Source organism: Mirounga leonina, unplaced genomic scaffold, assembly GCF_011800145.1.
Source record: "Mirounga leonina isolate KUSES-001 unplaced genomic scaffold, KU_Mleo_1.0 Mir_101799, whole genome shotgun sequence".
In the NCBI taxonomy this organism is placed as follows: Eukaryota; Metazoa; Chordata; class Mammalia; order Carnivora; family Phocidae; genus Mirounga; species Mirounga leonina.
In genome coordinates, this window is record NW_023270210.1 from 3905470 (window position 1) to 3911469 (window position 6000).

At 45.0% G+C, this 6000-nt stretch overlaps 1 pseudogene; it reads left to right on the forward strand.

Annotated features, from left to right (window-relative positions):
• Window positions 1-2307: 2307 nt before the first annotated feature.
• On the forward strand, window positions 2308-2790 carry LOC118014167 (annotated as a pseudogene).
• The last annotated feature ends 3210 nt before the right edge of the window (window positions 2791-6000 follow it).

Consider the following 6000-nt stretch of genomic DNA (forward strand, 5'->3'; position numbering starts at 1 on the left):
AGTCACACTGCCCCCTCCCAGAAGGAATCACTGCTAGCATTCTCTTGGGGTCCTTGTAAACGTTGTCCATGCATGAGTATGGATACAGTACCTTTTTCTTACCCCTTGAAATCCTACTATACACACTCTTCAGTAACTTGTTTCTTTTCATTCAATGATGTAAGTAAAGTGGATCGACCTTGTAAATCGCTGTGAGGATTAAATGAGTTAATGTACACAAAACACTTGAAACAGTGCTAGCTACCTCATTTTCATTAACAGATTCATACTGTTCTCAAATATGGATGCACCACCATTTATGTCTAGATGGAGATTTATACTGTTTCCAGCTTTTCGCTAGTACAAGCATCACTTCAATGCCATCTCTGTGCATGCTCCCCTTATGGGAGTCAAGTGGGTTGTGCCAGTTTTCCTTGTCACTAACAGTGTATGGTTGAGACTGTCTCCCCATACCCACTCCAACACCCAAGTCTATAAAAGATTTAAAGATTTTAATCAGTAATACTTTAAATACCGTTGTGTATATCGTGATCTAATAGGCAGTGTTCTTCCTTTCTTTTGCTAAATACCTGCCATAATTGGTTCATAAATGTATTTCACGGTTGTTTACAATGGCACTGTGACAACTGTCTTAGAGTTCTCTTTTATGATTGGTTTTCACAAGCCATGTAGCGGTGGTTCAAAGGCCCTCATGAGAGCATCTGGCCACAGCTGACACCAGGGATGTGTGAACCCAGAGGACTCTGCTAGCAGTCTGTCCTGGCCCAATCTACGTTGGAGTGGGAATTACCTGCACTCCCTTCAGACAAGAAGAAGTGATTCGCAGCCTGTCATGCTTCGTATTAAGCTAATGGAGCCCCTTCTATTTTCAGATGCACCTGACTGCCTGAACCCTTGTGGAATTTGCAGTGGGGGTCATATGCACACAGGGCAGCTTGCCAGGGGTTAGGAAAAGAACAAGGTTCATGTAGAGAGTAGCTTCCTGCCTTCCTGGATTACTATCACTCAAGGGCTCAGTTCCAGCAGCATAGAGCATGAACAACCAAATTAGCCATTTGTCATCTTTCTAAAAAGAAAACTTCAGGGGCGCCTGGGTGGCTCGGTTGGTTGAGCGACTGCCTTCGGCTCAGGTCATGATCCCGGAGTCCCGGGATCGAGTCCCGCATCGGGCTCCCTGCTCAGCGAGGAGCCTGCTTCTCCCTCTGACCCTCCCCCCTCTCACGTACTCTCTCTCATTCTCGCTCTCTCAAATAAATAAATAAATCTTTAAAAAATAATAATAATAAAATAAATAAATAAATAAATAAAATCTTTAAAAAAAAAAAAAAAAGAAGACTTCAGTTTTGGTGTTCTGTTCCTGCTCTTCTCCCAGCCTATGCCTCACTGTTCTCTCCAGGCCTCCTTGTCCCCAACCTAGAAGGGAGCCCATCTGGGCCAGGGGCCCTGCTTCTTTCCTCCCTGGGTTTGTAGCTGCCCCCACGTAGTGCCTGGAGTACCATAGAGGCTTGGGTCATATGTATTGCTGTGGAGTCTGGGGTTCCCTGTAGTGAGATACACAGGTGGGCTGGCTCCACTTAATGGGCCAGGGGAAGTGGGAATCCTCTGGAAGCTGGAATGTTCCCACCCAAATTTTGCAGAATGAAATTATCACTTTCTAAAAGCCCAGTATCTCACTGTGAGGATTCAAAGAATGATGAAGTGTAAAAAAAAAAAAAAATGATAAAGATGCTGCATTTCTGGACACTACAAGGACAGCAAAGGGCTCAAGAGTCTAAGGAATTAGGGAGCTTCCCTGGAGCTGGGCGAAGGGCACAAACACCACACACACATGCACACACAAACACCAAACAGGGTTTACTTAATTACTTGCCCCAAAAAGTGGGGGAATTAAAAAAGAAACAGGTGAGCTTTGTTTTTCTATACATTTATCAGATGGAGCCTGCAGCAAAGTTGCAGTGATGAGGCGTTCCAAGAGAAAAGATTTCCTTCGTTTGCTGAGACAATATTACATCTAAGGCATTCCCTCAGGCTGTTTGAATTACAGATGCTCATTGAATAAGAATGAGAACTCCATGCTCGCTTTAATTATAGAGCAGTGGGAGATAGATTGTCCCTTGTGCTCTCTGAAAGAGGCTTGCAAACAAGCCAAATCATCTTAACAGGTGAAGCCCCTGAAACTGGTCACTGCCCTGTGGGGGTGGTGAGCAGACTTTCTGAAAGATCTTTCTGACTTGGGAATGAGCAAGTTTGAAAGTCACATCAAATGCTATGTGGTTGGGGCCGCTGGGGTCGGTGAAGGATCTCAAGATGGCTGCGTGAAAACTTGCTCTAAAAACCATCGATTGGGTAGCTTTTGGGGCGATCAGACCCCGAAACCAGAAGGCCATTGCTAACTCCCTGAAATCCTGGAATGAGACACTTACCTCCAGGTTGGCTACTCTCCCTAAGAAACCACCTGCTATCGACTGGGCTTACGACAAGGCCAATGTGGCGAAGGCTGGTTTGGTAGATGACTTTGAGAAGAAGTTTAATGCCCTGACGGGTCCTGTAGCAGAGGATAAATATACTGTTCAGGTGGATGCTGAAGAAAAAGAAGATGTGAAAAGTTGTGCCAAGTTTTTGTCTCTCTCAAAGGCCAGGATTGAGGAATATGAAAAAGAGCTGGAGAAGATGAGGAACATACTTCCATTTGATCAGATGACCATTGAGGACCTGAATGAAGTCTTCTCAGAAACCAAATCAGACAAGAAGTATCCCTATTGGCCTCACAAGCCAATTGAGAATTTATAAACTTGAGTTGGAGAGAAAGCTCTGGCCCTCGTATTGTAAACGCTGGACATTAAAAATAATGATACGGTAAAAAAAAAAAATGCTATGTGGTTACTTCTACGTTGACTGACTCATCTGTGCTGGTGAGAATATAATGACACAGTCACGCCTGTCTGAGCTCCCCAAAGGACAGAGGGCACCTCTAGGAGAAGACTTCCTTTGGGGCATTTAAAATCCTCTACCTCCCACCCCCAAATACTATCCCACTCCTTGGGGGAAATTTTGTTGCTTCTCCAAAATACAGTCATCCCTATGCGTCAAGGGATACTAACATGGTTTATATGTTCACATTTTCTTAGAGAATAAATGTCCAAGAAAAGCAGAGGCTTTTAATCAGTGGCCCACAAACTGCTTAGCAGCCTATTACTATGGGCAGAAGCCTGAGGGGGGTGGGCTCCAGGGGCCAGAGGGTTAGAGGAAAAGCTTAGACACACCTGAAAACATCTGAATGGCCTCCAGTCTACATCTGGGCACCCCAAAGACACAAGTGGAAAATAACTGAACAAATAAGCCCACTCGTTAAACAATAGCATCCCCAGCGTGCAGCAATTCTTGCGCCTATTGGAGCTGGGAAAACTAGAGACCAGCAATCAGAACACCAGGCTCAAGTCCTGGCTCTTGCGGTCTTTATTTGTTCTAATAGAAAAGTTTCACCTATGCAAGATGAATGAGTTCTAGAGATAATGCTGTACATCACTGAGCCTAGAGCTCACGATATGGTATTATGCCCTTCAAAATTTGTTAAGCAGGTAGATCTCGTGTTACGTGTTCTTATCACAAAAAGCAAAGAAACAAAGGGTACCAGGATGGTTTGGGAGGTGTTAGGTATGTCTCTTACTTTGTGCTGATGATATCATGGGTGTTTGCACATGTCCAAACCCATCTAATTGTGTACATTGAATATGGGTAGTTCTTTGTATGTCAGTTATAGCTCAATAAAGCTGCTTTTTAAAAGAAGGAGAGGAGGGCACCTGGGTGGCTCAGTTGGTTAAGCGACTGCCTTCAGCTCAGGTCATGATCCTGGAGTCCCGGGATCGAGTCCCGCATCGGGCTCCCTCCTCTGCAGGGAGTCTGCTTCTCCCTCTGACCCTCCCCCCTCTCATGTGCTCTCTCTCTCTCATTCTCTTTGTCTCAAATAAATAAAATAAAAATCTAAAAAAAAAAAAAAAAGGAGAGGAGATTTAAAAAAAAAAAAAGGTTTGACGGATGCCCCTTAGTTTTCTTATTCTGACCTCCATTCACTTCCTCATTTTTTCCATTTATTCAATAAATATTTATTAATTCCCTGGTATATGCCAGGAATTAGGAGCCCAAACCCTGTTTACTGTCTCCGTGCTTATTACCCTCTTCCAGACCTCTCCTCTTCAGGCAAGAGAGGTCCAATTTAGGGCTAACCTCTTACATAGAAAAACTTGTCAGAGTTCAGGAGTGCCCCCCCCACCCCACCCCCCCGCCCAGAGAAACTTTGTAGCATACGGCATTATTGGGGAATCCATTTCTCTGTTTCTAAATCTGTATAATGAACCCTCGAGAAAGTCTCAGCATAAAGAGGAATACTCAGGGACCCAGAAATTTCCCCACTGGCCACTAGCTAAAAGGGAAAAAATAGGGTCACTCTGGTGCTAGGAGGTCTGCTGAGAGGCCAGGCTGAGTTATTCTGAGAGTGGGGATAAGAGAGAAGAGAGAGCCTTTGAAAGTAACATATCTGGTGCTGCAGGGATGGGAAACAGGCCACCTCGGGCCCTATAACAACACGAGCCCTGACTACCCCCAAAGAACTAGGATCTAGCAAGGCCTGATGTACAGAGAACTGGTGAAAAACGACGCAGCGGGTCGGGGGGATGAGCGGGTCATTCTTGGTGCAGGAACGCCCTCTAGTGACCAGAAGAGACCATGGCAACACTGTAGAATTTAAAGCGCAGGGGAAACAGACCACCTCAGGAACCCCATGAAATTCTGCTTGCTACTTCTCCTTAACTCTGGCCACATTGTCCCTCCAAAGCATGCATACTGGTAAGTAAGGAAATACAGATGATCATGAGGTGAATTGGTGGATTTCCAGGAGTTCTGGGCAAAGGTCTGAGTCTGAAGCCTGAAGAAGTAGACCCAACAGCCGACGTTGCCCATCAGCCAAACCTAAGCCCTGGAAATATGCACACACATGCATGTCACTTTTCTTTGTAACAAACTTTTGCTTCATATATTTCGTTCTAAAATTGACTTATAATGATTTCTGAAAGTTTGGAAAACATAGAAAAGTAAAGCTCGTGGAAATGTGGGAGAAACAGAATCTGGAGTTAATCATCTACCATGAACAACTAGAATCTGGACAAATATATATGAAACAACTAATTTTAGGCAATTAGACAAGAGGCAGCTTATGACCATGATATTAGAGAGAAGGAAATAAATGAGATGTCCAAAACATGGAGCAGGGAAGAGGGACCCAAGCAAAGAAAAGAAGATTCCTGGGGTGAAGACCTGGAGGTCAGAGTTCACAGGGGCTGAGGCAGCTGGAATGTGTAGGACAGAGTACCAGCGATGAGGAAACTGCGTGGAGAAAGAGCTCCAGAAACTGGAGAAGGGCTACACTAAGCAAAGAACAACTGGAAGTTTTAAACAGAACTGTTTTCGGAGCTCACACAGGACTGGGAGATGTTCAAGTTCTGGCCAAGAAGAGTGGAGACTCTTCAGTGATCATCTGGAGCATTTGCTGGAGACTCCAGAGAGATCATACCTTGTAATAGATCTGACATATCCCTGGAGTAAAGGCTTTTTCTTTAATTCTTTTATTTTTCTTTTATTTTTTAGAGAGAGAGAGTGCACATGCATGAGCAAGTGGGGGGGGCAGGGGGAAGGGGCACGGGGAGAGGGAGAGACAGAATCTTATACAGGCTCCACGCCCAGCACAAGGTGGGGCGTGAGATCCTGACCTGAGCCAAAAGCAAGAGTTGGACGCTTAACCAATTGAGCCACCCAGGCACCCCTCTTAAATTCTTTTTTTTTAAGATTTTATTTATTTATTTGACAGAGAGAGACACAGCAAGAGAGGGAACACAAGCAGGGGGAGCGGGAGAGGGAGAAGCAGGCTTCCCGCTGAGCAGGGACTCAATCCCAGGACTCTGGGATAATGACCTGAGCCGAACGCAGACACTTAACGACTGAGCCACC